Source organism: Ziziphus jujuba, chromosome 8 (assembly GCF_031755915.1).
Source record: "Ziziphus jujuba cultivar Dongzao chromosome 8, ASM3175591v1".
NCBI lineage: Eukaryota > Viridiplantae > Streptophyta > Magnoliopsida > Rosales > Rhamnaceae > Ziziphus > Ziziphus jujuba.
The window spans coordinates 6,759,108-6,780,847 of NC_083386.1; the positions used below are offsets into that span (position 1 = coordinate 6,759,108).

The 21,740-nt window shown below is 38.6% G+C and overlaps 1 long non-coding RNA gene and 1 other non-coding gene across 7 annotated transcripts; both read left to right on the forward strand.

The window, feature by feature from the left end:
• The first annotated feature begins 310 nt into the window (after positions 1-310).
• On the forward strand, positions 311-21,659 carry LOC125420429 (uncharacterized). 6 transcript variants are annotated; one of them, XR_009640157.1, is made up of 19 exons: positions 311-569; positions 732-1,129; positions 1,639-1,707; positions 1,885-1,942; positions 5,066-5,152; positions 6,326-6,383; positions 6,486-6,536; positions 6,915-6,956; positions 7,407-7,494; positions 7,633-7,698; positions 8,508-8,702; positions 9,459-9,765; positions 9,853-9,911; positions 10,049-10,253; positions 10,397-10,461; positions 10,706-10,858; positions 10,961-11,071; positions 11,763-12,275; positions 21,146-21,659. It is a non-coding gene; the product is annotated as an uncharacterized LOC125420429 (transcript). The 6 variants fall into 6 exon arrangements; XR_009640155.1 differs by having other exon boundaries at positions 312-569; positions 6,466-6,536; positions 10,049-10,461; XR_009640154.1 differs by having other exon boundaries at positions 312-569; positions 10,049-10,461.
• LOC132804932 (uncharacterized) lies at positions 5,159-5,756 on the forward strand. The gene is made up of 3 exons (XR_009640181.1): positions 5,159-5,391; positions 5,553-5,601; positions 5,720-5,756. It is a non-coding gene; the product is annotated as an uncharacterized LOC132804932 (long non-coding RNA).
• Positions 21,660-21,740: the final 81 nt, after the last annotated feature.

Sequence of the window (21,740 nt, forward strand, 5' to 3'; positions counted from 1 at the left end):
GTTAAAAATGTTCATATCACTAATATAGTGATATGCTATTTGAATACATGTAATTTATAAACATATATTTGAGAACAAATGCAACTCATAAAAACATTATTTCAAATTATGTGTAATCCAGGTGAAATGCCCATTAATTTTGAAGTAAGCAACCTTCTCTATCAAGCAAAATTTTAAGTTTTATATCCTACAATCGAAGGTAAACAATTAAAACCTGCTTTATCATTTAAATTCCCAAAATGGCCTTACGATCGTTACCTTGTTACGTGCAAAAAATCGAAGGGATGAGATGAGGTAACTTTGGACTAAACAGATTAGCAAGTACGTGCAAGAAATGTGGAGTCATTCCTTACCCTCTCCTCTGTTCCAACAAAACCCATATTCTCATTCACTCTACCATTGCACTTTTCCCACGGTTTCTTTCCCCCAAGCTCCTCCTCATAGTCTCATGAGCATGTATGGCAAATGGGTTTTCAATTCTCTGACTGTAAGGTCCAAATCCAAACCCAGCATCAACAGAGAGCTTATGCTGCCCCCGTACAATGTTCTTATTACCGGTTCAACCAAAGGTCCGCAGTGCCTTTTTCATTTTTTGGCTTTTGGGATTGTTTTTCCATTGCTAATTGTGTTGCTGCATGAAGTTCCAAATTTTTTTTGTATTAGTTTTTTGGTTTCTGCTGGTTTTGTTACTGTGATTTGATATCTAAATTCCAGTACTAATTGTTTTGTAGGCTTTCAAATTGCTAGAAGAAGCTTGAGGAGAATTTAGCACAAACGATTTCACTACTCTGATTATTATGTGTTTTTTAATTTCTCTCTGTTTTCTATAGGAATTCTCATGAATAAACAGATTTTGTTATAAATAGTTATGTCAAAGTTCAATTTTTTCATTGAGTATTTGGAGTGTTGAAAGACTTTAAAAAACTTTTTTCTTTTCCTTTTTTTTAGAAGGGATGGTTCTGCTTCTTTATTGAATCCAACAAGTCTTTTTGTTCCAAGCAAGATTTATTTTTCCAAAGTAAAGATGAGCAGAAGAGTTTCTAGCAGTCAAGAACCAGTTAAAAATGACATTTCAAACATGGGATTTCAGACAACATCGATACCAGACATTACATTTGCTCTAGTAGTGGTTAGTCAGATTATGAAAAATCATTAGCAATTTCATTTCAATTCCATATGCCTGTACTTAGATATCTCAATGAAACACTGGAAATGAGTATCTTTGTACACGAAATGAAAGGATCTAGTTTAGATGTAATAAGCTACAGAGATACAAACCAGGATTGGCTGAACATCACCGGAAAAATTTTACAAGTCAAGTTTAGAACTAATATGAAAGTCCTGTACGTTTTTGTATTTTCGTTTAGAAAAAGATAATGCCTTTTTTCTCTCTTTTTTCTTATTGTTTAATACTTGCATATATGGCTTGTTGTGTAATGTAGCTCCTCTCATTGCCTTTTTTTTTTTTTTCCTTTTATTCTTCAGTTCAAATAAATCTTTGTAAGCAATGGAAAATTGACATTTTATTTATGATTTGGAAAAGTTTAGCTACAGAATTATCCACTCAACTAGCATTGAGATTGTTTGTTCAAAAAGCTCTGTTCTAAGCTTTATTTTTATTCCTCATATTTGAATCAGGTATAGGATATGCTCTGGCCAAAGAGTTTCTAAAAGCAGGTGACAATGTTGTAATCTACCCAAGATCAGGTAAGAACTGACCTTGTGTCCATATTATTTGAAATCTCACTGTCATATAAATTGATCACTATATTTGCAAATATACTTGTCGGAAAGGAGAAATTGTGGTTTGAGAAGTAAAGCATGAGTTTTCCAAACGGTTGGTCTCTGTAATTGTTTAAAATTTTTTGTTGTATCATATCACAGCAGATGGTGTGGAATCAGCTGTCCAACAACTTTGACAAGAATTTGGGGAGCAGCATGTGTAACACCCCGTCCCGAACCATGTCGGAATTTTTGCACGTTGACCGAGGTTGACCATTGACCGTTGACCGAGCGGGTCAAAAGTTGACTTTTTGTTCCAGTTGAAATTTTGAGTTGACCAGGGTACCGTGGTGAAGTGCATGATTCCCCGAGTTCATAGACTAGTAGCACGTCGAAAACGGAGCTACGGTTTGAAAGTTATGAGCAAATCAAGTTGAGGTCCAAACTGTCCAAGGGGTGTCGGAGTTGACTTTTTATTTATGGGGAAATGAGCTTTGACTCATGCATGGTTGTGAAGTGCTCGTCGATACGAGTTCACAGACTAGCGGCACGCTTAAAACGGACATCCGGTTAAAAAGTTATGGACGCGTGAAGTTTGCTGGATACCGTAATATTTTAATGTTTTTGAGTTGATGAACAGTGAAATGCCACGTGTCGTCACCTGATTGGTCCACGTGGATGAACAGTGTCACCACTGTGGCTTTTATTTGACAAAAATCTCGGGGAAGAGAGAGAAAGAGAGAGAGGAGAGAGAAAGAGAGAGAGAGTCCTAACGGCCACCGGAGTTTTTCAAATTTTCCGGCCGATCTACCGTACACGCGCTGGCCAGCAAGAATCCTCTCCCCATTTCCGGCAAAACCCCAAAGTTTCACGGCCATTGGCCGCCGGACGCGCCCGGATCGAGCATTCGAAGATCGGCGGGGATTTTTCCCTCCACCGCCGATAGACCGCTTTCCGGCCATTTTCCGGCCACACGCGCCAGCTAGCCATCACCACCTCCTCAAGTCCAGCCAACCCACCAGGTTTCACTGCCACCGGACCACTGACGCGCCGGGATCGGAGCTTTTTCCGGCGAGGGGCCGGAATTCTTCAAACCGTGATTTCTCCGCCGTCCGGCCTCCGTTTGCCTCACCGCCTGTCCCATTGGATTGCTCTCCCCTCGATCTACAAATCTGCAAAAAATCTCAGCCAACGGCCACTGCACGCGCTGCCGGTGACCGCGGCGGCTCGCCAGAAGTTACTGTTCCGGCGAGTACCCAGTCTCCCGGCCGGCTCCTGTCCACTGTGTTCGATCTCCTGAACCCGAATCCGGCATCCGTTTTCGCCAATTCGAGATGGTTTGGGAGAATTGTGGAGCCGAAACCCGAAAAGCTTTCCGGCGAGATTCCGACCCCATTGGGTCCGATCACCGGAAAGTAAGACCGAATCCGTGATCCTCATCACTCGAGCTTCGATTCGGTATATAACTCGTAACTTTTAGATATTGTTTGGTGTTCGCTCCCCGGGTACCCATTTGGGAATTACCCCAATAAAATATTAATATTTTTGGTTGGTACATTGTGGTTGTTTAGGTGCACAAGCGAGTAGTGGCGTTGATCCTGCGGAGGATCTTAGCTGATTTACGCTCTTAAGGTGAGTGACCCACCTTCAAAAAATTATTTTGGGCAATTAATTATGTTTAATTGGTATTTAAATTATGCTCATGTGGTGCGATTTAATTATGAATTTTATTGTGGTTTAATTTATTTATCATGCATGAGCAAAGTGTATTTCGGTAGTATTTGTACGTGGTTTTAAGTATTATTTTTTCGGGCATAATTGGGTTAATTATTTTACGAAAATATTTGTTTAAATTTATAAATTATGCCCGCGGTATTTTTATGGTTGCATCTCGTATTTCGAGAAAGTTGTGGTTTGTTTGTTATCGATGGTTCGTACCAATGTATTAAATAAAAATATGTGGGATGGTAAGTGTGAGAATTTAATGTATTTCCCACGGTAGTTTTGGAAAACGGTACAATTGGTTTAATAATTATTTTAGATGCATTCACACAGTATTGGTGTTCTGGTATATGTATATGTGGTTCAGCGCGCAAGTATTATTATTTCACCCGTGAGTTGCCATTGGACCGTGGGCAGGCAAGTTTGTTATTGCGCACAGCCGCCCCCCTCCTTGGCCGGGATGATGGTTTCAGCAGCGGTACTGTCGGGACGCCGAAGTGCCGTTTGCAAGTTTCTCTCTTTAACCCCCCCGCCAGTCGGTGCTCAGGACGCTGGGTATCAGAGGGCATCACTGGTATATGGTGTGGTGCATCAAGTCAAATGTAATCGTCAGGTGTAATTTTCAAATAACGTTTCAAACCCCAAAGGTGTTCAAAAAATTATTTAATATAATTTATTACATTTTAATTATATTGGGGTATTTATTTATTTATTTATTGTTTATCAAATGGTTTAATCCTTTGGTTTTCGGGAAGTACGTACATCGGGTTTTGTGAAATTGTTTTAAAAGGGGAACATTTCAAACGGAGTGATTGGTGAGAGTTTTGAGGGAAAATTATTATTTCCAACAGTTGTTATTATTTATTTATTAATTGTTGGTATTTGTTCAATTCCCTTAATTGTTATTATTATTATTTTATTATCATTAAAAGTGTTCAGTAGTTAGGGTCACTCATTGAGATAATTAGCATCTCACGTTTTTAAGTTCCATTCCCTTAGGTGCAAGAGGTGGTAGACGTTCTTCCGGAGCGAACCAATTTTCCGCTGCTATCGTGTTTCGAGAAGTACCTTTATACTCATTCATTTCAGTGTATTATTTCTTTCATCTTGTTGTATTTCTGTTGATTAGCACTTCATAAAGCTCTGTATACTATTGGGACACTTATGTTTTATTTATACACTGGACTGTTGCTATTGTTGCGAAGTGCGGTAATTTGTGGAACAATTTGTAGTTTGCGGGAGGAATAAGGGGATGAGTATAGAAGTGTGTTTTCAGTGCAGGTAATTTTTGGTAAGTCCTACCCTTAGGGGAGGTGCTGCCGGATTTTCCGTTGGAAGGTTCGGTAGTATTTCCCTGGGATCAGGGTTTGTCTAGGGTTCCGGGAAAGAATTCTGGACGGGTCCTGACAGCATGTGTGGGTACCTCCTTAAGTATCTATTTTCATTTTTGTTAAATGTTTCTTTCTAGCATGTGTGGGTACCTCCTTAAGTACCTATTTTCATATTTAAATATTTCTTTCTATTTTATCTTCTTCATAATTTTCCTTCATAATTCTCTGCTGGATTAGCTTGTTGCTTCGTTATATAAACTGTTGTTTCTCAGTAATTACCTTTTTTACAGGGTACTCAATGTGATGTTAGAGAAGGACAGGATGTGAAAGATTTAGTTGCATTTGCACAAAGAAACCTCGGATACATTGATATATGGGTATTAATGTCACATATTTTGTCTTTAGATAATTTTATGTATTCCAAAATCTAAATGTCCAAATGCTTTCTTGTAGATAATGATATTCAATGTGGTTATCCTTCACATGAAACGCGCGCGCGCGCGCACACACATGCAATTTACATGAAAAAAACATAATTGGAATTTGATTTGCAGTATGTTCGATCAAATGCATATAGTTATAAACCACTGGCAGAGGCTTCAGATGAAGACCTCATGTGAGTCTCATTTTCTTTTCTTTTTTTTTTCTTTTTTTTTTTTCTCCCATGTTTTACTTTATTTTGTCCCTACATGATTTCTTTCCTATTTCAGTTTCATTTACATGTTTCCCTCATTTATACTCATACATGTGATCACTGTGGGGTTCCATTACATACAGTGAAGTTGTCGCTACAAATTTTCTTGGATTGATGATCTGTTGCCGAGAGGTAGTGAGAAGTTTTCTTTTTACTTGGCAATTCTTTTACGCTGATATATATATATATATATATATGTGTGTGTATATATATATATATATATATATCCATGACTTTCGGCTTCTCGTAGGCAATAAAGATGATGTTGAACCAGCCTCGGGGGGGGCGGGGGGGGGGGGGGGGGGTGGTGGGGTGTGGTGTGGGGTCGGCGCATATTTTGAACATTGATGGAGCTGGTTCAGATGGAAGACCAACCACAAGGTGCCGTTTTAGTTTGCAGTTACTGTAATACATTATTAAGAAAGATTTGGTTTATGATATCCTTTGCCTTCAGCATCTCATGTGTACCATAAATCCTTGCATCGAATGGCAGTGTCCTTTCATTTTAATTTCCATCCTGCTGCAATCTTTCACTCCAAACACCTCATCAATGGCCATTCAGATAAACTAGCTTTGTGTCTATCATAACCACCCAGACACTTCGTATTTGGCCTAAAATAGCTCTTCTTTGAATCTTTGATGACTTAGGTCTTAGATGATTCACACAGTTGAATGCTAGTGTGGAAACTAATTGTCAAGAATTATGCAATTATGATTCACTTGTATTTTGTGGTATAGTGTATATTATTACCGTACACTTAATGAGCAAGACTTGTGGTGATTGTCACAATGGTTTTTCCTCTCTGTTTATCTGATTTTTTAATATTTCCTTACTTATTTTTTTCTTTTCTCATAGATTTGCTGCATATGGGGCAACAAAACGCAGTGTGGTACATTTAACCAAATCATTACAGGTACATGCTCTACTGGTTTTTCTCTTACGTAAGCAAAGTTAGTTTCTTTCTGAAAATATTACTTTTTAACTCCACAATGAAGAGCTCCCTGATTTTTTGCAGGCGGGATTGCGGATGCAAGATGTCAAAAATGTTGTTGTGCATAACCTTTCGGTATGTTCTTGCATAATTTGTGTAGTTATACTTCTTTTTACCTCAAAGAAAAATACTAATTGGACAGTATTTTCAAGAATAACAATAAACTATAATTTTTTTTTTATTCTATTTTTGTGTTTGTTGTAAATTAATACACCAGGAACAGAAGCAAAAGAAGAATCTACTATGTGATTTAACCGTTTATCGCCCACTGTACACATGTGTTACTGTTTTAGTTTCTTTTTAATATTTTGTTGTGTTTGCAGCCAGGAATGGTCACAACTGATCTTCTCATGTCTGGTGCAACTACAAAGCAAGCCAAATAAGAATTATACTTTTGTATGTTAATTCTCATACATGCTTCTGATGGAAATCAAATTATTTTGCTTCTTGCAGGCGAAGTTTTTTATCAATGTTTTGGCAGAACCAGCTGAAGTGGTAAGATGTTGCTTTTCGTGCGGGGATTTGCCATTGAGTATAAGATTATTAATGTCTTATGAAACAATACAGAAGCCTTTTGATCATTCATGGTTATTTGATTACCATGTTGATCCTCCGACAAGACTAAGACTACTTCCTATAACTTTTTGAATTATGGTGCCATCTCAGCTACTCATGATTCATGAGTTATATGTCAATATGTTATGAACCATTGCTACCTCATATATTTTGGCTTAATAAAATCTATGTTAATCATTCTTGTTCGAGATTATTGGTGGATGTCATGGGAAGGAAAATGAGCTTATATTTGCTGTTTTTGTAAACATGGGTTGCATGACTTGCATGTACATGGAATGGAAGATCAATTTTGTATATTTGGTTTAATTTTCTGCATCTTTTGTTTTATTCTTTTATTTATATTATTCATCTAGTTGTCGCTGTTATCAGGTTGCGAATCCATCCTTGCCAATGGATCATGAAGCCAACTTACATCCGTTTTCTTACTGGCTTGAAAGCCTACACTCAAATTTTCTCAGTTAAGTGAAAGAAAAAGGCCATGTGTTTAGTTGCAATTATGGATTTTGATCTCAAATGCAGTTTCAAAACATTCTAAAATGTTTTTTATGTGAAAAACTTATTTGACCAATTTTTCTCTGTTTGCTCCTTTGTACAGAGAATTGCTTTTGGTTCTAGAAGAAGCAGATATGTGCTTGAAAATTGATTGGGATGAGAGATAAATGTATTCATTTCTTTTTCTTTCTTTTCACTAAAGAGTTTAAAATTTAACATTATTTATCTGATCTTTTGAGTGGCATTTTTTGAGTTAACAGATCTATTATGCAAAAAGTCTTTTTTTTGTTTTTTTTTTTTTTTTTTGTTTTTGGGTGCTTGGAGTTATTTTCATTTTAAGCGATCATCACATTATCAGAGGATTAAGACATGTAAATTGGATGAGTTTATTTCCATGTGATTTGGAGCTTGGATTCACTTGATTATATGGAAAAATAAAATCTCTAATATTTGCCTTTCATCCTGACTTTTAACTAAAGTATTTTCTTTCTCTATATTTTCCGCCTAACCAAACAAGAGAAATTAATATCTCTTTCTTTTTTCACTATTTTTTTTCTCTAATTAGTGATTTGCAAGTACAAATTATAATCATAGGCTTTTAACTTGTTGAGCTAGCAGAGTTTTGCTTCTAACTTGCTATGGTTCAATGGCAACATCTGAACAGGTTGGTTTAATAAGTTTATCCTAACTTATTAATCCTTACTGTTTGGATACTTCATCAGATTTGGTGTAGAAGTAAATTCTTGGAGATATGCATGCTTTTTCAAGATCTTTCATATCATTTGTTGTTTTATACGGTTAAAGTTGCACCTGTAAGTGTGTGTCTTTCAATTGAATGCTTTCTGTTTGGATATTGTGCATTAGGTTTGTACTTAAGACATATATTTGTTAAGTTATTGCAGAAAATGAGACATTTCATTAAGTGGGTGCTCATTTCAGATCATATTTCTTATTATTTTTGGATGTCATTTTCTGCAGGAACTCATATTTGAGAGACCACCTCATAATGTGCATAAAGTAGTTCTTGCTACAAATATGGCGGAAGCAAGTATTACAATCAATGATATAGTTTTTGTTATTGACTGTGGAAAAGCAAAAGAGACAACTTATGATGCTTTAAATAATACACCTTGTCTACTACCATCTTGGATATCACAAGCATCTGCACGACAAGTAAGAGAGTTAATTAGGCCCACTTTGCCTATATTTTGCCATATATTTGTAGTGCGTAATGGTTAATTTCATCTAGAAATCATCAGCGAAACTGGCTTAGTTTTCAAACTTATTACCTAACCTTTTCAGTTCTATATCCATAAAAGTATTTGAATGGACATGCTATGAGTAGGTGGAACCTTGCTTGTGTTAATTGTGTGTTTATCTTAGTTTGATTTACATAAGTGGGTCCATTTCCTAATACCTTAATGCTTTTGGATGGATAATAGCAGAACATGGTACTAGAGCTCCCGTTTGTTTTTTATAATCAGATATGGATGATCCTTATTTTTGGCAATCTGTTGTTCTGCATGTTTAAGACCCTTTTTGTTCCAGTTAATAGGCTGATCTACATGTGAATATGGGGTTGATAAGTGTGTGTTTGTGTTTGCTTTTTATTTATAGTTAGCTCACTCACTAATAACTTAAACTTTATGACCAATTGCAACTAAACAGCTTGGATTATATGTAGCTATGCCTAGTAGACCTATGTCCTGTTAGGAAGTGTTTGACTGGTTCATAGATATAGCATCATAGTAGCACAACCTATATGAAGCATTTTGAATCTCATTCCCCCTTCAATTGTCTTTCCTACTTCATCTTCATTTATTATATTTTCTTGTCGAGATCTGTTATTCTAATATGCACAAATTCTACTTGGCTTGTGAAGTTTTACTGCAAGGAAACAATGTTAACTGCCTTCTTTGTGTGGTTCAGTTAGCAGGGACAGCAAAGTCTAGATTTTCTGCAAAGGATTACAGTGATTATATGGCTCTTGTTCGTGCATATGAAGGATGGAAAGATGCAGAAAGAGAAGGATCTGCATATGAGTATTGCTAGAGACATTTCCTCTCAGCTCAAACTCTTCAGGCTATCATTCTCTTCGGAAGCAGTTTAGCTTCATTTTAATAGATGCTGGCTTGGTAATGAAGATGCAAGCATCAACAACAGATTAAGTCACAACCAATCATTAGTCCGTGCAATTATTTGTTCTGGCCTTTTTCCTGGCATAGCATCTGTAGTGGTAAGGACTCTCTATTTGGAGTTGTACTCTAATGTTGAATCCTAGATATCGAGATTTTTGTTGATACTTTATCTTTCATACTTGCAGCACCGAGAGACATCCATGTCTTTCAAAACAATGGATGATGGCCGGTTTTACTATATGCAGTGAGTAACAATGCTTAATCCATTCCCCCTCACTTATCTCTTTTTTTTTTCTTTTTTTTTCTTTTTTTTGGTTTTGATTTTGTGTTTCTTTTTTAATTATTATTATTATTATTTTCTGCCTATTTGCTCTTTCACAGAGGATGTGGTGCGCCTCTGAACCCCTTTTCATGTATGATAATTAAGGTCCAGTTATGTATGTCAAGCCAGCATCATATACTCCTGTACTCTCTCTTTTGCCCACCAAATAATATTTGGAAACCAAATGTGGTTCTTATGCGTAAACAACCAAACAACCATGGGTTGTGAATACCAAGAGTCAAGGGCAAACAGCATAAATATGATGTGAAGTTACTATTTTATCTCCAAGTTCAAGCTGCTAGGAAGAGTCCAATTATTTATCATTCGTTAGCAATTCCACCTATCTACATGGGAATGGGAGGTGGCAGATTCTCACCTTTCCACTAATGACCTTTCATGCTTTACAGCTATGATCGTGTACTTTAATGCGTATCAGAAGTCTACAATCTAGTTTAATGCCTCAAAAGTATAGGTGAATTCTTATCTCAATTCAGCATTTGTGAATTTTGAAATCATTTAAATTTAAGTCATCCAAATCAAGTTTATTAATACATTACTATTTCTTGTTATTAACCATCCCAGAAGTCTACAGTCTAGTTTAGCTTCCTATTCGAGCAACAAATTTGAAGTTATTTTTCAGTTTATATATGTGGTCTTGCTAATTTGTCCATGGTTTTACAAGCATTTAATGGATACTAGCAACTATTTTGCTCCAGAATTTTGTGAATGCACGTTACCAAACTATTCCTTATCCATGGCTGGTATTTGGTGAAAAAGTTAAGGACAATACTGTTTTCATGTGTGATTCCACTGGTGTCTCTGATTCAATACTCATTCTTTTTGGTGTTGCGCTGAACCAAGGAGTGCAGGTATCGTTTCTACTGGCATATATCCCCATGTTTTTATGTTAATTAAATTTACCGCTTGGATTTGGTAATTTACAGTTTGCATCATATTATAACTCTTTTCAGCCTGGACATTTGAAAATGTTAGAAGGGTTTGTCAACTTCTTTATGGATCCTAGTTTGTCAGAATGCTATTTGAAGCTAAAGGAAGAACTTAACAAGCTCATCCAAAAGAAGGTATGTCAGCCAAAACATTCATGCTCAATTTTCCAACCCACACCGACAGCCTTTTAGAATTAAATAGGCAAATAAATAAATATGTCTCATATAAATGGAGCATTTGAGTGTTTCATTGCGAAACATAATGTTTCCTGGAATTCGATTTTGCGGATATGCTTTTGTTTCTTTGTCTTAAGCGTGATTTTTTTACCTTTGACTATGTCCACTACAAAATATTGTTGGAAACATAAAATAACATGTATTTTCGTTTCTATTAAAATGTTGCACTATGATTGAGACCTTTATCTGAGAAAAGTTATTTTCTTAACGATGGGTATAGCTATTTCATAGGTAGGATACAAGAAAATATATCAGCATCAGTGCTTTAAAGACCATACCTGCATGCATCCTATATATGGTGCAGCCTAGCATTAATGAACTACTCCAAACACTGTTGTTCATCATTTTTTTCTTTTTTGCTATTAGATATTGATTTCCTACTTTTTTCTTGAAAAATTTGCATTGTTTTCATTAACAAGTGATATAGTATTCTCTTTTTTTTTTTTTTTTTTTTTCCACAACATATTTGCTGCCTTACATATCAGATTTCTTCCACTGATGACTCTTTCTGGTCTTGCTTTAAAAGAAAATAATTGCTGTAGCTAATCTAGTTGATCTTTTGAACTATAATACTCCTGCAATTTTGCAGCTTGACGATCCTAGCCTGGACATTCACAAGGAAGGGAAATATCTTATGCTTGCGGTTCAAGAGCTGGTATATCTGGAGATCAATGTGAAGGGAGATTTGTATTTGGCAGGGATAGCAAGAAGCCAAATGAGTCTGGTAACGATGACAGATTCACAAGAGATGGAACGAATCCCAAGAGCTTGCTTCAAACTCTGATAATGAGGGCAGGGCACTCTCCTCCAAAATACAAACCAAAGCACCTCAAGACAAATGAGTATAGTGCGCTGGTAGAGTTCAAGGGTTTGCAATTTGTTGGAAAACCTAAGAAAAACAAGCAGCTTGCTGGAAGGGATGCTGCTGTAGAGGCATTGGCATGGTTAACTCATACTTCTGACAACAGTCGAGATGAAGATGACAAGCCCCCACCTGATTTGACTCACAACATTCGTAAACTTCTTGGGAAATGTAGAAGATCAAAGCGTTGGTCTGGTTGATGATGGATGATGGAAAATGGTAAGAGATTTGACATATAATGTAACACCCCGTCCCAAATCGCACCGGAATCCGTGCACGTTGACCGAGGTTGACCGTTGACCGAAGGGGGTCAAAAGTTGACTTTTTGACTCAGTGAGAATTTTGAGTTGACTAGGGTACCGTGGCGAAGTGCACGATGCCACGAGTTCGTAGACTGGTAGCACGTCGAAAACGGAGCTACGGTTTGAAAGTTATGAGCAAAACAAGTTGAGGTCCAAACTGTCCAAGGGGTGCCGGAGTTGACTTTTTATTCATACAAGGTTGAGCTTTGACTCATGCATGGTTGTGAAGTGCTCGTCGATACGAGTCCGTAGACTAGCGGCACGTCCGATTTGGACATGTGGTTTGAAAGTTATGGACCTGTAAAGTTTTTCAAATACTGTATTATTTTAATATTATTTTTACACGCATAACGAGGTGCCACGTGTGATTCAATGAAGGTGGCCATGTGTCACCATGGTGAAATACCACATGTCAACCATGTGAAAAAAAAAAAAATCAAATTATTTTATTATTTTGGAATAATAATATTATTATTAATATTATTTAATTATTTCTTTTTTATTTCTTTTTCTTTTCCTTTTTCTTTTTCTTTTTCTTTTTCTTTTTCTTTCCCCACGTGGGAAAACACCATTCTTTCTTTTTCTTTTTCTTTTTCTTTTTCTTTTCTTTTTTCCCTTCTTCTTCCCCGAAACACACACACACACGCAGCTTTTCTTTCTTCTCTCCCGACCGTCCCTCTCTCTCCTGTGTTTCAAATTCCGGCCACCCATAGCCCTCACGCGCCAGCCACCAAGGAAGCCCGCCACCTCACGAGCTCGGCCGCCAAGTTTCACGGCCAGCCGCCGCCGGACGCGCGCTTCTCCGGCCGGCCAAGTTTCTCTCTCCTCTTTTCTTGTGTTTTCCGGCCAGCCCACTCCCAATTGAGCCTCCTATCCCCCTATTTTGGGTCCTCTGAATCCAAAAATGGCCTCCAATCTCAAAAATTCGAAGCGGTTTGCGAGATATGGAGAAGTGAACACCGGCCGAACCTTTCCGGCCACCTCCGGCGGAATTGGGGTCGACGGAGACCGGATTGGTGATCCTCGTTCCACGAGCTTCGATTCGGTATATCATTCGACTATTTTGGTTAACGTTTGCGTTTAAGCCCCCGGGTACCGGGTATTATTTACCCGAATAAAATATTAATTTATTTGACTGTCTGTGAATTTTGTTCTAGGAGCACCGGTGAGTCGTAGAATTGATCCCGTAGTGGATCATGGGTTAATTGCATGCTCCAGGTGAGTGACCCACCTTCAAATTAATTTTGGGAATTTAATTGGTGAATATATAATGTGTGATTTAAATATTTGGAATTTAATTTCTATGTGCCAAATATTTATTGGATTATTGTAGAATTATTTATGAATTTATTGGATTTAAGAAAATGCGAATTCTACAAATTTATGCCATGTGAAATTAATTTATGGTTTTGAGGATTTTGAAATTGGTGTGGTTTTAATATTAAATTGGGCACGATTTGAATTTCAAATATTTCAAGGAAAATATTTGGTTATGTTGGTGATTTCAATTTTTATAAAATATGCCCATGGAATATTTTGAGATTTGATTATTATATTCGAGAATTATTTATGCTTGGAAAAAAAATGTGGATATTTGAATTGATGGATTTGGGAGTTGGTGGATTTGGAAATCATGGGATTTATGGCATTGATTATAAAGAAATTGTGGAGAATTTCCCGGTTCAAGCGGATGGATTATGCCCGCTATGTTTATGAAAAATGTGAAATTTGTTTTATGATTTAAATTTATGGATTTTATGATTTTTAGATGCACCGTGCACGTACTGGTGTTCTGATTATGTGATATGGTATATGTGAGATGGTTAGTGTGCACACGGTTGTGATTAGCGCGCAGGTGGGTGTGAGTAGCGCGCGGTTGATATTATGAGGGTGTCCTGTGGATGCCATCGGAGAGGGCGGCCACCCCCCTTTGGCCGGGACACCAGGTTAGCAGCGGCGCAGTGGGACGCCACGCGACCGTATGCCGGTTTCTCTCTATAACCTCCTGTCTGGCGGTACCTTGGGACGCTGGGTACTGTTGGCGCCACTGGTATATAGTGGGTGCATCAACTGATTTTTGGAACTGTGTTTTAAAAATAAAATAAAATAAAATAAAATGTTTTAAAGCTGTATTGGAATTAAAATTTATTTATTACTGTTCGGATACTCATTTGATGTCTTGGTTTTTGGGGAATATGAATAAGGGTTTTGTGAAAATGTTTTAAAAAGGGGAACCTTTCCAACTGAGAGAATTGTAAGGGTTTTGAGAGAAAATATTATTTCCAAATAATTATTATTTATATACCTATTACCGTGGTATTATATTGTATAGTAGTAGGGTCGCTCACTGAGATGATTAGCATCTCACACTCTTAAATTCCGTTCCTCTAGGTACCAGGTTGTCGGCGTTCACTCGGAGCGGACTTGATCTTCCTCGCTGTTTTAGTTCGTACTGTACCCTGTTTTTCTTTTATTGCAGTTGTAATATTTCTTTCATTCTTGTTGTATTTATTATGCACTGGATTACTGTATTTATTTTGAAGTGCTGCAATTTGTGGAATCAATTTGTAGTATTATGGGAGGAATAAGGGGATATTTTTAGAAGTGTGTTTTCAGTGCAGGTAGTTTGTGGTAAGTAAATCCCTTAGGGGAGGCTCTGCCGGATTTTCCGTTGGAGAGTTCGGTAGGGTTTCCCTGGGATCAGGGCTGTCTAGGGTTCCGGGGAAGGAATTCTGGACGGGTCCTGACAGTTGGTATCAGAGCATAGGTTCTTGTAATCCTAAGGGACTGTGCATTGTTGTGTGTCCCATCCGTGTCTAATCTCTCGTTTTACCCGCATGGAAGCGTTCTTTCTGTTTGTCTCGAAGTAAATTCGTTGCCCGAGTTTGAATAACTCTAATCTTCGAGGGTGTCAATTAGGATCATCTAGCCCAACGGGAAATTCCTATGGCCTAGTCGATGGTCGAGGATGCCTTTTCTTTTTGAAGGTCAAGCTTATCATCGTGAATGGTATCCGTTTCGTTCATGGAGAAGAAGGATGATTGCCTAAGGATGTGTGTCGATCGATTTCAAGGCGTCAAAATATTTTCCCGATCGATTATCAAAATTTAAATGCTTTTCAAAGTGGTATTTGAAATTTAAGGTGTTTTATTCAAGTATTTTTGGTTTGTGCTCGTACATGTATCTGTATGTTATATTGTTGATATTATACTGCACCATATGGAGGCGGCGAACCAATGTGGTCCATGTAGAGCTAGCCCCATGATCATGTTGCCTACGAGTCCAGGGGATTGGACGGCCAATATAGGCAACCACCCTGGTTTGTATTGGTAGCTGAGTGTCGGCGACAGTTGGAATCATGGATCACGTAGTATGTAGACGGTGTCGTACGTACCTCCATTACAAGCGTGCATATTTTATTTTATGCTATGAATTTTAAGATATGATTTTGTGCACTTATTCATGTGCTTATTATTGTTTCAATGTGGAGTTTTAACAATTGCCTATGCAAGTTAGGTATATTTGAAAAATATATTTTATTATTTGTTTTATGTTATGGTTTTTCCAAGAGCGACTTAAGGTTAAGTATCGCCAATTGAGAATCCAAAGTAGGATATCGTTGAGTTCAAAAAGGAGATCCTAAAGGAAGCACGCGATTCAAGGTATGCGATACACCCCAAGGGTACCAAGACGTATGGAATGCTCACTAGGTAACATTGTGGTTTGGCACGATAAAGGAAGTTGCAAGATCCGAATAAAGGTACTTAGGTCACCGATAAGTAAGAGTAGGGAGATGTAAACATGGATTTCATGCTTAAACTATCGTTCACAAAGAGAAGGTACGACAGCGTTTAGAGAATCAAGCAAGATCCGGATAGCGACTAAAGTTCTACTTGGTGGTTGATGAGGTTAATGAGATGAGGATGATTCCTTAGGCATGGTTAGATGATTAAGCATGGTTATTTTCATTCTAGAAGCTAAGATCTTGATATCTTATTTCCTTGGAGATTTAAGGTTCATATTGGTGGTGTTTTATCTATTTAAGGTGGTTGATATTGTTGGTGATAATTTACAATGATAAGGAGTATGATTTTTGGGACGTAGTTAGAAATTAAGAAGTGTGGAATACTTTGTTGGGTTAAGGATCTAGTGATTTGTTCATAGTATTGGTGGTGATGCTAGAATTAAGATTTAAATTCCTTATTGCTTGAGGTGTGGATTCATGGAATTTATTTGAAATGAGGGAAACTTAGGGTTTTCAAGAATGGTATTTGGATGTTGAGAATTTTATTCATGACCTTGATGAATTTAGTTAAAAGAAAGATTGATGTTTGTCGAGGTTAAGACTATTGGTTAATCAATGAGGAGCAAGGGTTTTATAATTGTAAGTACTAGGAGGGTAATCAAGGACAAGTGAATTAATCTCAACCTTAACTTGGTGATACCAGTATTTGAGGAAATTAGACTTAAGTTCTAATCTTACCTTTTGAATTGCTGATCGAGTTACGAGAGTTGGTTGTTGGTTTAAGGATGCATGCTTCAGAAGCACTTTATGGTTAGCGTTCGATTATGACCAAGATGACATTATTGGTGGATTGGTATGAAGAGAGAAGTGGCAGACTTCGTATCAAAGTGTTTGCTTTGTCAACAAGTGAAAGCAGAAAGACAGAAGCCTTCGGGATTACTCCAACCTTTACCGATTCCCGTGTGGAAGTGGGAAGAACTCAACATGGACTTCGTATTCAAGCTTCCTTCCACACCTAGAAGGTACGACGGCATTTGGGTAATCATTGATCGTCTCACCAAGTCGGCACACTTCCTACCGGTACGAGAACGTTTTTCACCCGAGAAGTTAGCCCAGTTGTTCGTGCAAGGCATACGTGGGATCAGTTCAAGATGGCCTTCTCTACTGAGTTTTGTCCTCCTACCTACCGTGAAGCAAGAAGGAGAGAGTTCGAGGAACTACGACAGGGGAACATGACAGTGATCGAGTACGAGAGGAGATTCCGAGAACTAACAGAATTCTGCATGCACCTGATTCCCGACGATCACACGAAGAAGGTGAGGTTCATAGACGGATTGAAAGAGAGCATCGGCTACACCCTTTCTGGATCAGTACATCCCACCTATCAGTCCGCCAGGGATGCAGCGCTCGAGCTAGAGAGACAGGAGGAGATACACAGACCCTCGAGGCGCAGATCATTCGAAGGTTCGTATAGCGGAGTACCTCGACAGGGGGCAGCTAAGAAGAGCCATAGCTCAGGCTCAGACAGTGATGGGTTAAGCCCACGAGGCAGATTCCAGAGGAGAGATAGTTATCGCATGCCCCAGCCAGCTCGCCATTCGATCAGTGTGGATGCAAGCTCGTATCAGCAGTCACGCATTAGTTCTCCGCGGATTTGTCCACTTTGTAGGGGGAATCATTCTGGGCAATGTCAGATGGATGGGTTCTGCTTTCGGTGTGGGCAGCCAGGTCACATAAGGAGGGATTGCCCTTATGGTAGTGGCAGTGTGCTAGAAGCAGGTCGACGGACACAGCATACAGGGGTATTTCCAGGACAGAGTTCCCAGGGGAGTCAGCCAGTAGGAGTTTCTTCGGGATCAGTTCAGCCATCTACAGGATCGAGTCGAGGTAGAGGAAGGAGACCCTAGCAGACAAGTCAAGGCCGGGTGTTTGCTATGACGCAGCAGGGAGCCAGGACTACGCCCGATGATTTTACAGGAGAATCCTTGTGGCCTAGCCAGTTAATCAAGGAATGTTTCTTCTGCATCGAAGATCAAGTGATGGAAGCGGACCTGATCCTGTTGGATCTATCCGGACTTGAAGTAAGTTTTGGGCATGGATTGGTTGGCAAGGAACCACTAAGTCGAGGAAGCTACGTGGGAGCCCGAAGCGCACGTGCGTGATCAGAATCCTCATTTGTTCCAGTGACGTGCGGAAATTTCGAGGACGAAATTTTTGTAAGGGGGGAAGGTTGTAACACCCCGTCCCAAATCGCACCGGAATCCGTGCACGTTGACCGAGGTTGACCGTTGACCGAAGGGGGTCAAAAGTTGACTTTTTGACTCGGTGAGAATTTTGAGTTGACTAGGGTACCGTGGCGAAGTGCACGATGCCACGAGTTCGTAGACTGGTAGCACGTCGAAAACGGAGCTACGGTTTGAAAGTTATGAGCAAAACAAGTTGAGGTCCAAACTGTCCAAGGGGTGCCGGAGTTGACTTTTTATTCATACAAGGTTGAGCTTTGACTCATGCATGGTTGTGAAGTGCTCGTCGATACGAGTCCGTAGACTAGCGGCACGTCCGATTTGGACATGTGGTTTGAAAGTTATGGACCTGTAAAGTTTTTCAAATACTGTATTATTTTAATATTATTTTTACACGCATAACGAGGTGCCACGTGTGATTCAATGAAGGTGGCCATGTGTCACCATGGTGAAATACCACATGTCAACCATGTGAAAAAAAAAAAATCAAATTATTTTATTATTTTTGAATAATAATATTATTATTAATATTATTTAATTATTTCTTTTTTATTTCTTTTTCTTTTCCTTTTTCTTTTTCTTTTTCTTTTTCTTTTTCTTTCCCCACGTGGGAAAACACCATTCTTTCTTTTTCTTTTTCTTTTTCTTTTTCTTTTCTTTTTCCCTTCTTCTTCCCCGAAACACACACACACACACGCAGCTTCCCGACCGTCCCTCTCTCTCCTGTGTTTCAAATTCCGGCCACCCATAGCCCTCACGCGCCAGCCACCAAGGAAGCCCGCCACCTCGCTCGCTCGGCCGCCAAGTTTCACGGCCAGCCGCCGTCGGACGCGCGCCGATCGGGCCGGAGAAGCCGCCGGCCGGCCAAGTTTCTCTCTCCTCTTTTCTTGTGTTTTCCGGCCAGCCCACTCCCAATTGAGCCTCCTATCCCCCTATTTTGGGTCCTCTGAATCCAAAAATGGCCTCCAATCTCAAAAATTCGAAGCGGTTTGCGAGATATGGAGAAGTGAACACCGGCCGAACCTTTCCGGCCAAATTCCGGCCACCTCCGGCGGAATTGGGGTCGACGGAGACCGGATTGGTGATCCTCGTTCCACGAGCTTCGATTCGGTATATCATTCGACTATTTTGGTTAACGTTTGCGTTTAAGCCCCCGGATACCGGGTATTATTTACCCGAATAAAATATTAATTTATTTGACTGTCTGTGAATTTTGTTCTAGGAGCACCGGTGAGTCGTAGAATTGATCCCGTAGTGGATCATGGGTTAATTGCATGCTCCAGGTGAGTGACCCACCTTCAAATTAATTTTGGGAATTTAATTGGTGAATATATAATGTGTGATTTAAATATTTGGAATTTAATTTCTATGTGCCAAATATTTATTGGATTATTGTAGAATTATTTATGAATTTATTGGATTTAAGAAAATGCGAATTCTACAAATTTATGCCATGTGAAATTAATTTATGGTTTTGAGGATTTTGAAATTGGTGTGGTTTTAATATTAAATTGGGCACGATTTGAATTTCAAATATTTCAAGGAAAATATTTGGTTATGTTGGTGATTTCAATTTTTATAAAATATGCCCATGGAATATTTTGAGATTTGATTATTATATTCGAGAATTATTTATGCTTGGAAAAAAAATGTGGATATTTGAATTGATGGATTTGGGAGTTGGTGGATTTGGAAATCATGGGATTTATGGCATTGATTATAAAGAAATTGTGGAGAATTTCCCGGTTCAAGCGGATGGATTATGCCCGCTATGTTTATGAAAAATGTGAAATTTGTTTTATGATTTAAATTTATGGATTTTATGATTTTTAGATGCACCGTGCACGTACTGGTGTTCTGATTATGTGATATGGTATATGTGAGATGGTTAGTGTGCACACGGTTGTGATTAGCGCGCAGGTGGGTGTGAGTAGCGCGCGGTTGATATTATGAGGGTGTCCTGTGGATGCCATCGGAGAGGGCGGCCACCCCCCTTTGGCCGGGACACCAGGTTAGCAGCGGCGCAGTGGGACGCCACGCGACCGTATGCCGGTTTCTCTCTATAACCTCCTGTCTGGCGGTACCTTGGGACGCTGGGTACTGTTGGCGCCACTGGTATATAGTGGGTGCATCAACTGATTTTTGGAACTGTGTTTTAAAAATAAAATAAAATAAAATAAAATGTTTTAAAGCTGTATTGGAATTAAAATTTATTTATTACTGTTCGGATACTCATTTGATGTCTTGGTTTTTGGGGAATATGAATAAGGGTTTTGTGAAAATGTTTTAAAAAGGGGAACCTTTCCAACTGAGAGAATTGTAAGGGTTTTGAGAGAAAATATTATTTCCAAATAATTATTATTTATATACCTATTACCGTGGTATTATATTGTATAGTAGTAGGGTCGCTCACTGAGATGATTAGCATCTCACACTCTTAAATTCCGTTCCTCTAGGTACCAGGTTGTCGGCGTTCACTCGGAGCGGACTTGATCTTCCTCGCTGTTTTAGTTCGTACTGTACCCTGTTTTTCTTTTATTGCAGTTGTAATATTTCTTTCATTCTTGTTGTATTTATTATGCACTGGATTACTGTATTTATTTTGAAGTGCTGCAATTTGTGGAATCAATTTGTAGTATTATGGGAGGAATAAGAGGATATTTTTAGAAGTGTGTTTTCAGTGCAGGTAGTTTGTGGTAAGTAAATCCCTTAGGGGAGGCTCTGCCGGATTTTCCGTTGGAGAGTTCGGTAGGGTTTCCCTGGGATCAGGGCTGTCTAGGGTTCCGGGGAAGGAATTCTGGACGTGTCCTGACATATAAGTTCTCGGAATCCTTGGTTAGGATTTCTGCACTTGTGACCTGCAGAATGCATTATGTAGTAAAATTTGGCGGCTGGAGGGTACAGGGAAGTTTTCTAACCACGTAAATACTCATTCAGTTACCTTCGTTAGGTGCATGAATAACAGCTTTCCTCAAATGAGATAATCTTTACAAAGTTCAACTATGATTGCATTATTTTTCCATAGCAATGAGAAGTTTATAACGGTGAATAACTTCTCATCAAATTTTTGACCCCTAGTTCTGTAACTTATCATAAGTCATAACTTGGCACACAGGAAGGTTCGAAAGTTTCCAACAATACAGGGTTTCATCTATCTGTAGTTGAAACTAGTTCAGGTGAGCAAAAAGATGGAGAACGCAATGGCTTGACCAAGCAGTCACCCTCAGAAAGGAAACTGAATTACATTCGATAGCTTTGTGGAAAAATGTATCCTTTTTATCACATAAAATATTGTAATTTTCTGTAAATTATTCAATGAACTCATTCTTTATTCCTTCTGAAGTTATATAAAATCACCCTTGTGATGTTAGTTTCATCGGTGATTAGAAAAATATAGTAACAAAAGGAAAAACAA